Source organism: Narcine bancroftii, chromosome 3, assembly GCF_036971445.1.
Source record: "Narcine bancroftii isolate sNarBan1 chromosome 3, sNarBan1.hap1, whole genome shotgun sequence".
Lineage (NCBI taxonomy): Eukaryota > Metazoa > Chordata > Chondrichthyes > Torpediniformes > Narcinidae > Narcine > Narcine bancroftii.
The window spans coordinates 68,302,586-68,314,676 of record NC_091471.1 but is presented as its reverse complement, the minus strand read 5'-3'; positions in this window follow the sequence as shown (position 1 = coordinate 68,314,676).

Here is a 12,091-nt window from a genome sequence, read left to right as displayed (position 1 = left end):
CCCATCTCTATCGTAAAAGAGGGGGTCCGAGGGAGGGGTACATGGATGTAATGTCTGGATCCACAGCTTCCATTGATTATAAAGCTTTAGCAGCCCTCCCTTCTGTGGGTTCTCCGGTTCCAGCAGTCCGCAGTAAATGTCAGCACATAGTCCCTCAGACACGGATCCTCCAGCGGCTGACAACAACATTTGAGAACTGGAACAAAGCATAGTTAATGACCAGTTCATTGAATATCCATTTGGAAATGTGACCCCTATTCCGCTAGGTCTGCAAAGGATCGATGCTCCACAGCTGACCAGCAGATCTCTGCCCAACAGATTAGTAGGGCACATTGCCGACAGAATATATTGATGTGCAAAAGTCTGTCCTGCCACAGAAGTGACTAGTGGTGTAGAAAACGGCAGATTTTCTGGTGTACCCGAGAACCCTATCAACTGGACGCTAGAGGATGACTTTTTAGATTGAAACTCAGCGCCAGTAAGTGTTGAAAATCTGGCACCCGTATCTACTAAAAATGATACTTCCATGTCCATCACTTTAATCTGCAGGAAGGGGTCTGGCAACCTAGCCTGCTCTTGGGTGCTCGGGCCCCGTCACTGTGGGTAACATTGCTCCTCCTCCGTCAGCAATGGGAATTGTCTCGTCGGAGCTAGAACCGCATGGGGTGCCTGATGTACCGGGGGTGGTACTGACGATCTCTGGGGCTGGACCCAAGGCTCATATTGTGGTGGTCCATATTCCCTTCCCCCAGTGTCCTGAAGACCCCATGCTAGGGGGCACTCTCTCTTCCAGTGTCCTGGTTGACCACATCCAAAATATACGGCTGGCTGCACTCGTGGAACACCCCGACCTCTCCATCTTACTTGGAATCCCCCCATTAGACCCCCAGTACTGATCCCATAGGTGGAGCCCGGTACCCAATTTGGGGCCGGGTGCCAATTCATATTATTCCCTTGTGGTGGCTGCGGTGGCTGCTGAATCATCTGGGTTCGCACCTTTTGAGGGATTCTTTTTTGCCTCATTTGCCTTTTTCCTATCCTCTTCTAATTGAAGCTTAAGGAGTTGCACTTGTGCAGACTTCGTAATTTCTTTGTCCTCCTTTTGCTTAGCTCTATAACGCTTCATGTGATGGGCCAAATGTTTTTCCCATTGCTCAGTCGAGCAACCAGGAATATCAGGGTTATTCTCTAACGCCTCCCTGACTACAGCTGGCAGTCCGCTCGTTACTGCAGACCTAAATAGTGTAGTCTGCAAGGGTTCTGTGGCTGGGTGTACTCCTGCTTTATCCGTCCAACTCTCCTTACACTGACTCAAAAAGGTCGAGATCTCTTCATGCTCCTTAATGGAAAAGGTCAGAGACTGCATGACACCGGGGCGAACGGGAAACTTATTCCGCATTGCATTTCCTACTGCCGTAGCATATTTGGCAAATGGCTCGGCATCAGGGCACCTAGTGGTTCCTGCAACCATTTCTACCTGCTGTATCTCCCACAGCCCAAGCTGTTTCCCTAATAATGCTCTCCAATCCCCTATGGCTATCTTATTTCCCATCGTATGTTGGCAGAACTTTCCCATCCACACTCCGCCTCCCTCAGTAGGAAGTGGCATTTTATCCAAAATACAATTCATATCGGTGAATGAGAAGGGTTGATACCTTTCCCCAGTTTGCGGTTCCTTATAAATTAGCGGCATCTGTCTATACCTTTCTGGAGATGTAATTCCTCCCTGTCTCGCAACTCATATCCCGTAGAGGAGCGAGCGCTTCCCTGTCCCTGTCTTTTGTGTGTGATCATTCTTCCCCTAATAGTGACTGGCTGTTCCTCATCCTCGCTCTCCACACTCACACTCGCTATCTCACTTTCCTCGTGCCGACCTCTCTCACACTGCCATCTCACACTCACTGGGTCACCTCCCCTCATTGCCTCCTCTTCTTCCTGTTGTCTATTTTGAGGAGTGGGGGTGGAGTGATCCTCTGACATTCCTAACAAGAAGGCATTCTCATGGGTTTGTTCTTGCTCTCTCTCATTTGTTTTATCCAGTCGCATACTAGTTTCCCTTACTCAACATACATCGTTCTGTATTTCCTTCATTAATTCCTTCATTTCCTTCACCCTTTCCTGCATAACTCTCTTAAGTCTCTCCTTCGCCTCCTGGAGTTCGTGACCTGCTAATTCAGTGACATTCACTATTCCCTCACTTATCTGCATCACTGGCATCTGGGGAATCGGATAAGGTGGTGGCAACGTCTCTGGTAACTTTGGATATAGCGGGGCTGATGGCTTAACCTCCCCTGTCATCTCCTCCCCCGTTTTCTCCTTTGTGATAGGGGATGCCTTTTTAGTAGCATGCTGAAGGTTTGTTTCCACAGCCATGCAAACCAATCTCATATTATGTAAATATGCTCTCCTCTGCTCCTTCGCTTCCTTCTGTTGTTTAAATTTTCTTCTATTCAAGAGAGACCCTTGTCCCTCTTTCTCATGTTCCTGTACCTCCTTTTCGCCTCCCTTTCGGCTTCTCCTAAGTACAATACAAGTCTGATTTTTCCTAATCCTAGCGGCACCTTCCCCTGACTCTGCAGCTCTTTTCATATCTGATCGTACCGTTTCATAGCCTTTACTTCCTCTCTCTTCGGTAGTCCACCCATTAATTGACTCCTTGTTTTTTCCCACTGCTGATTTACAGATGGAGGAATCCATCCACATCCCCCATACTCCTGACATTCCTCTCCTTCCATCTTACGTTCCTATCTTTTTCCCTTCAGAACTCGTAATTAAATGAGTCTCTCACCTGGTAGAATTTCGCCGCCCTTCAACCTACTGTGAATCTTCACACTTTCTCGTAACCACAAAAGAAAAACTTAACACAATACTCAACCAAATAACTCTTATGCAATACTAAAACAAATAACTCTTATGCAATACTAAAACAAATCACTCTTATGCAATCCTAAAACAAGTAACTATTATACAATACTCAATAAGGAAAACTTAGCGCAATACTAACAAAAAAACATAACTATTATACAATATTGAACAAGGAAAACTTAGCACACTACTAAAAAACGTAATTATTATACAATATGTTCACTAAATCTATTTGGCCAAGAACTCTAACTTTTATATCTATGTCTCTACTAGGGGACACTAACCCCTGTTTCTCTAGGGGGCCTCTAACCCCCATTTTCTCCAGGGGACTCTAATCCCTGGGTTTTTCAGGGGCCTCTAACCCCTGTTTCTCTAGGGGGCCTCTAATCCCCATTTTCTCCAGGGGACTCTAACCCCTGGGTTTTTTAAGCTTTATTCCTTGGCTTCTACTAGGACTTTTGCAGAGTGGTGACAACACACAATTTTATCATTGCCAATAGTAGACCTTCGTTTAAACAGGCGTCTGCTTACCTCCTTTTGTTGAGTGGCCACTTGTTGTTATCACCACACCACAATCGACCGTTGTTTTGTCTCTTTCTCTTCCGTCACTTCTCCATCTTCATCACGTCGGGGTCACCAAATTGTCGGACTCTGGCTTTACCCTACCCTTAATTTAGTCTATGTGTGGTCTGAGTCCAGCGTGTTTGTTAAGTGAAGTGATAGGAGAAGGTATTTGGTTCAACAATCAGTTTATTACACAGCACAAGAATAAAGATTAACAGAGCTCTGGTTCAGTCGTTAGTTCATAGGTCACTTGCACAGTGAGCTATTCCCCAAGACTGACCTCTACTGTCCAGTCTCTACAGTTTATATAGCTCAACCTTATCATACAGAACAAAAGTTGGCTTCCTTTGCTAGATTTCATTATCATACAGAACAAAAGTTGGCTTCCTTTGCTAGATTACATTATCATACAGAACAAAAGTTGGCTTTCTTTGCTAGATTTCTTGCATAAGATTTATCACAAGTAATTTCCTGTTCTGCAGATATCTGGGGTGTAGAGCTCCCATCTTAATCCTCAAGGCCAGAATATCCTGTTGGCTTGATCAGAAATCAGTTCATACCCCATATATTTCTAATTATTTCTTTGTTCTCATCTGGCCATATTCTGTTCTACTCAACACCTCCTTCTGTCTTAGCCTTACTGAGTTAGTTTCCATTCTCTTTGTTTCTGACAGTCTTTGTCAGGATTCTCTTTGTTCTTGTCTGACCATCTTCTCCTGTGCTCAATACCTCCTTTTGCCTTAACATTCCCACTAAATTGTTTCATACATATCCTCTCTTTTGTATTTTGGGAGCTGATGATTCTAAACCTACTGTAATCAGCCAACTTTGCTACATACTGTGGCTGCCCCTTACTTACATTACTCTTTCCCTTCTTCTCTTCTTCTCTTTGGCTTGGCTTCGCGGACGAAGATTTATGGAGGGGGTAAAAAGTCCACGTCAGCTGCAGGCTCGTTTGTGGCTGACAAGTCCGATGCGGGACAGGCAGACACGATTGCAGTGGTTGCAAGGGAAAATTGGTTGGTTGGGGTTGGGTGTTGGGTTTTTCCTCCTTTGCCTTTTGTCAGTGAGGTTTCCCTTCACCATCAGGTAAATATTAAATTGTTACATAGTACTGGATTCATGTATACAAAATGAATAGTACATCAGAATATATTCTACATATTTTCTATGATTAATTAGCCCCTATATTCCAACAGAAGGAAAGAACAGGTAACTGAGATGGTTGGCGCAGGTATGTGCACATTATTCTATTCCTTCCCTGTCTTCAGTGCCTCATGCATTAAGAGGAATATCTACCTATTCTGAATCGTATGAGTACATTTTTGGGAGCACAGGAGAGTGTCTTCTTTCCCATGCTTCCCAAGAACTTCTATGTGTCCAATAAACCATAGTTTTTATAATTCACTTGCATCATATGGGTATTGACACCAAGACCCAAGTGTATAACTTAACCCCAGATATCAAAAAAGGGCAAGTTTCAAGTTCAAGTTCAAGTTTATTGTCACATCAATCCTGGTACAGTGAGAATTGTACTTTTGTGACCAGCTTAACCAGTCAGCTCTAACATACATACAGCAGTACAAAGAACATATCACAGTTGTAGGGTTCTTTCAGAACCCTGATGGCTGCAGGGAAGAAACTGCCTTTCAGGCTAATGATGAATGATTTCATATAACCATATAACCATATGACCATATAAGCACTTAAAGCACAGAACAGGGCAGTTCGGCCCTATTAGTCCATGCCGTAGCAAATCCCCACCCTCCTAGTCCCACTGACCAGCACCCGGACCATACCCCTCTAGTCCCCTCCTATCCATGTAACGATCTAGTCTTTCCTTAAATGTAACCAATGATCCCGCCTCGACCACGTCTGCCGGAAGCTCATTCCACATCCCCACCACCCTCTGCGTAAAGAAATTTCCCCTCATGTTCCCCTTATAATTTTCCCCTTTCAATCTTAAATCATGTCCTCTAGTTTGAATCTCCCCCTTTCTTAATTGAAAAAGCCTATCCACATTTACTCTGTCTGTCCCTTTTAAAATTTTAAACACCTCTATCAAGTCCCCTCTCAATCTTCTATGCTCCAGAGAAAAAAGCCCCAGTCTGCACAACCTTTCCCTGTAACTCAGACCCTGAAATCCTGTCAACATTCTCGTGAACCTTCTCTGTACTCTCTCTATTTTGTTTATATCTTTCCTATAATTTGGTGACCAAAACTGTACACAGTACTCCAAATTTGGCCTTACCAATGCCTTCTACAATTTCATCATAACCTCCCTACTCTTGAATTCAATACTCCGATTTATGAAGGCCATCATTCCAAATGCCTTCTTCACCACACCATCTACCTGAGTATCAGCCTTGAGAGTACTATTTACCATAACTCCTAAATAGCTTTGTTGCTCTGCACTCCTCAATTGTCTACCATTCAATGTATATGACCTATTTAAATTTGCCTTTCCAAAATGTAGCACCTCACATTTATCTGTATTAAATTCCATCAACCATTTCTCAGCCCACACCTCCAACCTTCCTAAATCACCTTTTAATCTACGGTAATCTACCTCAATGTCCACAACACCACCAATCTTTGTGTCATCCGCAAACTTGCTTATCCAATTCTCCACCCCTACATCCAGATCGTTAATATATATAACAAATAATAGTGGACCCAGGACCGAACCCTGAGGAACTCCACTAGTCACCGGCCTCCAATTGGACAAACAATTTTCTACCACTACTCTTTGACACCTCCCATCCAACCACTGCTGAATCCATTTCACTACCTCTTTATTTATACCTAATGCCTCCACCTTTTTTCCTAACCTCCTGTGGGGAACTTTGTCAAAAGCTTTACTAAAGTCCAAATAGACAACATCCACAGCTTTCCCTTCATCAACCTTTTTCGTAACCCCCTCAAAGAACTCAATCAGGTTTGTCAAGCATGATCTACCGTTGACAAAACCATGCTGATTACTCCCTATCAATCCCTGTACATCCAAAAATTTGTAAATAGCATCCCTCAGAAGACTTTCCATCAACTTGCCCATCACAGACGTCAGACTTACAGGCCTATAATTCTCAGGTTTGCATTTGGACCCTTTCTTAAACAGAGGAACCACATGCGCCATCCTCCAATCCTTTGGCACCACCCCCATGGCCAGTGACATCCTAAATATCTCTGTTAATGGCCCCACTAACTGTCCACTAGCCTCCCTGAGTGTCCTAGGGAATATTTTGTCCGGTCCGGGAGATTTATCCACCTTTATCTTTTTTAACACAGCCATCACTACCTCCTTGGTTATCCTTATATGCTTCATGAACTCCCCACTATTTTTCTTTACTTCAACTGGTTCAACATTTTTTTCCCTAGTGAATACCGAGGCAAAGAAATCATTTCAAATTTCCCCCATTTCCTCAGACTTCTCACTCAACCTACCCTCGCTATCTACAGGGGTCCAATTTTATCTCTCACTAATCTTTTACTTTTAATGTACATATAGAAACCCTTTGGATTTATTTTTACTCTGTCAGCCAAAGCCTCCTCATGCCTTTTTTTGGCCTTTCTAATTTCTTACTTAAGATTCCTTCTACACTCCTTGTAGTCCTCCTTCAATTTCTCAGCTCCCTGCTCTTTATACCTCTTGTACACCTCCCTTTTTCTCCTAACCAAATTTCCAATATTCCTCGAAAACCAAGCCTCCCTATGACTTCCAGCCTTTCCTTTGATCCACACTGGGACATAACTACTCTGTACCCTCAAAATTTCTTTTTTGAATATCCTCCATTTTTCATTAACATCCTTACCTGAAAATATCCTGTCCCACTCCCCAAATCCCTTCTTATTCCTTCAAAATTTGCTCTTTTCCAATCCAGAACCTCAACTTTAGGCCTCTCCTTGCTCTTCCCTAAAACTACCCTAAAACTAACAGAATTATGATCACTAGACCCAATTGGTTCTCCAACATTAATGTCCGCTACCTGACCTAGCTCGTTCCCTAACAGGAGATCCAGTATTACACCGTCCCGAGTCGGTTCTTCCACTAACTGATTTAGAAAACAATCCTGAGCACATTTAATGAACTCCAGCCCATCCAGCCCTCTAACTGTATGGGTATCCCAATCAATGTGTGGGAAGTTAAAATCTCCCATGATCACTACCTTATGTTTTTCACACATATACGTTATCTCCCTACAAATTTGTTCCTCTAATTTTCTTGGCCCATTTGGTGGTCTGTAATACACCCCTATTAGCACTCTCTTGCCTCTTCCACCCCTCAATTCCACCCAAACAGCCTCCCTGGTCGATCCCTCCATACCATCCTGCCACCTCACGGCAGTCCTTCAGCCCAATGGGAGGAGGGAGAAGAGAGTGTGTTCAAGGTGGACGGATCCTTCAGTGGCTGTTGCTCGTCATTGGCAGGAGGTGTAAATAATGTTGATAGGGGGAGGGAGGTTTGTGTAATTTTCTAAGCAGTACCCTGCCATCTTCATATCTTGGGTGGAGCAATTCCCATATTGCAATGTGACATATCCAGTTCAGATGTTTTTGATGGTGCATCTGTAGAAGTTGTTTGAAGGAGGAACCAGCATGTACTGGTAATCTAACTTTCCGAAGTGTGAGTGTAGGATAGTATGATAGGATAATTTATGGCTGTTTAGTTGTGTCCAAATGATGAGGCTTCTGGTGACACAGGAGAAATGCTGATGAAATTTAGCCTAAGCACTCCGTATTTTGTCTTGATTGAAGCCACAAGCTATAATGAATGCAGCCTCAGCAACTTTCAGTTCGAGGAGTTGGAGGTGAATAGTTGGTCTAGCACCAGAAACACATTTGCCTGGGGTGGGATGTACACTGCAGTCAGTTTAACTCAGTGGTTTTCAAACTGCTCTACTAAACTCATATTCCATCTTAAGCAATCCCTATGCCATAAGTGCTCTGTGATTAGTATAGGATTGCTTAAGGTGATATGTGAGTGGGAAGAAAAAGTTTGAAAACCACATTTTAATCATACCTAATTGACTCGTTATGCACTCGATTTCATAACTCCAAAGAAAATGGGCCAATTACAATTTTTCTCAAGCACAATATTTCAGTAACAATTGGGTCTAGAGCTTCCCACTCACATAGCACCTTAAGCAATCCCTTACTAATCACAGAGCAACGATGCTATAAGGATTGCTTTAGGTGGAAAATCTCTTGGTGCCTGCCACATTGACCACCGCCAGTGGGCTGATATCGCCTCAAACCGTGCATCTTGGCGCCTCACAGTTTGGTGGGCAGCAACCTCCTTTGAAGAAGACCGCAGAGCCCACCTCACTGACAAAAGGCAAAGGAGGAAAAACCCAACACCCAACCCCAACCAACCAATTTTCCCCTGCAACCACTGCAACCGTGTCTGCCTGTCCCGCATCGGACTTGTCAGCCACAAACGAGCCTGCAGCTGACGTGGACATTTACCCCCTCCATAAATCTTCATCCGCGAAGCCAAGCCAAAGAAAAAAGAAAAAGGTGGAATATGAGTTTAGGTGAGCAGTTTGAAAACCTCTGGAACTGAAGTGAATTCACATGGCAGGTAATAAAGGCAGGAAAAGGGATTGATTGCAATGTCCCCTCCAGTTTATCCTTGAAGATGAATAGGATGACACCACTCCACTTTACAGGGCTGATTACGAGACGACAGTCATTTACATGTAGCTAGGGAGACTATGTTATCCAATTCTGTCAACAACATGTAAGTAGACAGAGGACTGTGAAGGTTCGAGACTTCAATAATTTCAAAACAAATTGCATGGAGGCATGGCTTTCCCCAAAGGGATAGCAGCTAATGACCCAAATTTACAGATTTAGGAATTAACCAAGAGAATGCAGAACAGGAAATATAAACATGAGCTTTCTTGCTTTCTTTTTCAATCTTTTTATTAACATTTCATAATATACACAGGATAAGGAGAATAGAAATAACATAATTAAAATGGTCTGTCCAAGTCTACAAACATAAATCCAAAGAGTGAAAATGTGACATATTAGAAATAATTATCCTAACAAAGAAAACAGAGGTAAAGATATACTTATAATATTATATATAAAAAGGTCAACTAATCAATTAAAAATATATATAATAAACTAAAATTAAAAAAAAACAACTTAATGGCCTATCCCAAGAATCTATTGAATAGTTTAAAACATAGCTCCAATCCACACCAACAGATAACAAAATCAGAAAGAATATTATGTCTGAAAAAGAAGAGTTAATTCATGGAATAATGCCCGTTATTTCCCATGAATGTAATCAATAAATGGTTTCCATGTCTCTTCAAATTTAGTAGCTGTATCTAAAGTATGACTTTTGATTTTTTTTCTAGGTTTAACAAAGACATAACATGAGAAACACATTGAGATAATGTAGGAGAATCAGTCTTTCCATTTTAGTAAAATGGCTCTTCTAGCTAATAGTGTATAGAAAAAGCTATAACTCAATATGCAGAAGAGCATAAACAAACTACATCTGTAATTCCAAAAAGTGCAGTTAAGGGGTAACATTGTAATTGAATAACCAGCATCATTTGATGGAGTTTTAAAAAAATCTTTACAATTTTTTTCTAACATAGGACATGACCAAAACATACAAGTCAATTAAGCCACCTCAGTTTTACCTCAATCACTAGCTGAGTTCATATTAGGAAAGATGTGAACTAATTTATCTTTATCTAAGGTCTATAAACTATTTTAAACTATATTAAGGAATGATGTGCACAAAGAGAAGTATTAACTAGTCTAGTAATTCTTCCCCATGTTTCAGAAGATAATGTTAGTTGAAGTTCCGATTCCCATATTTGTCAAATCTTATCCATGAGCTTTTCTTCACTGACTAGATTTTGTTCTCTTCCTAAGACCAAAATGTAATTTTGGAGTCAATGTGATTGGAGGATATTGCATCAATTGGTACTTTGGCCCAGCTGTTGAAAATTAATATCCCAACCACCAAATGGCAGATTTCCATAAAACCAAGTGGAATAGTAAATACAAAGGAGGATGCAAAGAGGCTCAAATTGATAGAACAGGCAAATACTATATATTTTGCAAGATATGGAGTCCATATTTACAAAATATGGGTGTAAATATTTAAATGAAGCTCTGACATTCCCTTTCTCCTTAAGGTCTCAGCATACTATAAGAAACTTTAAAGTAATAGGAATCTTTGTTGAGGGTCTCTTGTCCCCTTCTTTTTTCTTTCCTTTTTTAGTTGGGGATAGAGAGGGAGGGGATGGTATATAAGGGGTTTTCTTTTTATATATCACATGCATTTTGTATTGATCTGCATTATTTTTAATCATGTGTATTTTTTTTGTGGTTCTAAATTTATGAATAAAACATTTTTAAAAATTGATAGAACATAGAGAGCAGAGAACATAGATTACAGAACAGAAAAGGCCCTTCGACCCACGAGGTAGTGCTGAGCTATGTAAATCTACTCCACAACAATTTAATCCTTCCCAGATATACACCCATAACCTCCTATTTTTCTCACATTCAAGTGCCCATTGAAGAGTCTTTTAAATATCCCAGTTGTACAAGCCTTCCCTCCACCACTGGCAATGTTTTCCAGGCACCTAGCACTCTCAGAGAGAGGGACAATCCAAATGAGCAGGTGAGAAAGAGCAGATAGAATAAAACGTGAGATTGTTCACTTTGCTGTAAAAATCAGGAGAAGAATATTTTTTAAATGTTTGGGAAGTGTTGTTGTTCAGACTTAGGTGTCATGGAACACTTGCTGCTAATGTACAGGTGGAAGGCAAATAATACATTAAGTCTTATTAAAGAGGATGTGAATACAGAAGGAAAGATGTCTTATTGCAATTGCACAGAGTTGAACCCTTATCTAGTACACTTTTGGTTTCCTTTCCTGAAAATAATATACTTGCTAATCAGAGAATGCAACCAAAATTCACCAAAATAGTTCCTGGGAAGATGGGATTGCCGTACATGGAGATATTGAGTGGAACTGGCTTGAGTTGAGCTGAACTGTTTAGAGTTTAAAACAATTAGAAGTAACTTTATTGAAACTTACTCAATGCTAAGTGGGCTTTATAAGCTTGATAAGGACTCATAGGCTAAAATGGTGGGTTACCATGCTGTATGTCTAAATTTTATTTAAAAAATTCAAACATCTTCAGCACAAACTCCATCAGTATCAGATCACAACAGCATACTTAGTCTCCTGTTTGACTTGCTTTCCAATGGTTCTCAACCTGTTTTTTCCACTCACATACCTGAAGCATGTGACAGCACTGCCCCCAACCTAGTCGGCAGACACACCAACTGCCAATCAAGGTTTGGTTCTGCCCCGCCCATGGTAGAGAGTTGTATGAAAAGGAGCCATATGTAAATTACCTGGACTCCACTCTTCTGCCTGCCTGTACTTGGCCTTGGGCCATTGGCTATTATAATTAGATTAACTCCACTGCTACTGAGCTATTTATTGGCCCCCAGTAAATGATGCGGTCGTGTTCCTCCAGCACTATAAAGGTGCCATGTGCTCTTTGTTCTCTCTCTCTTGCCAGCTTGGGACTACCCTGCTTCACTCCAGGCCTAGAAATGTGAAAGGTTTCTGGAGAAACTGTTGGTAAGATGTGCCCGGTTAAAAGAGTTGGGA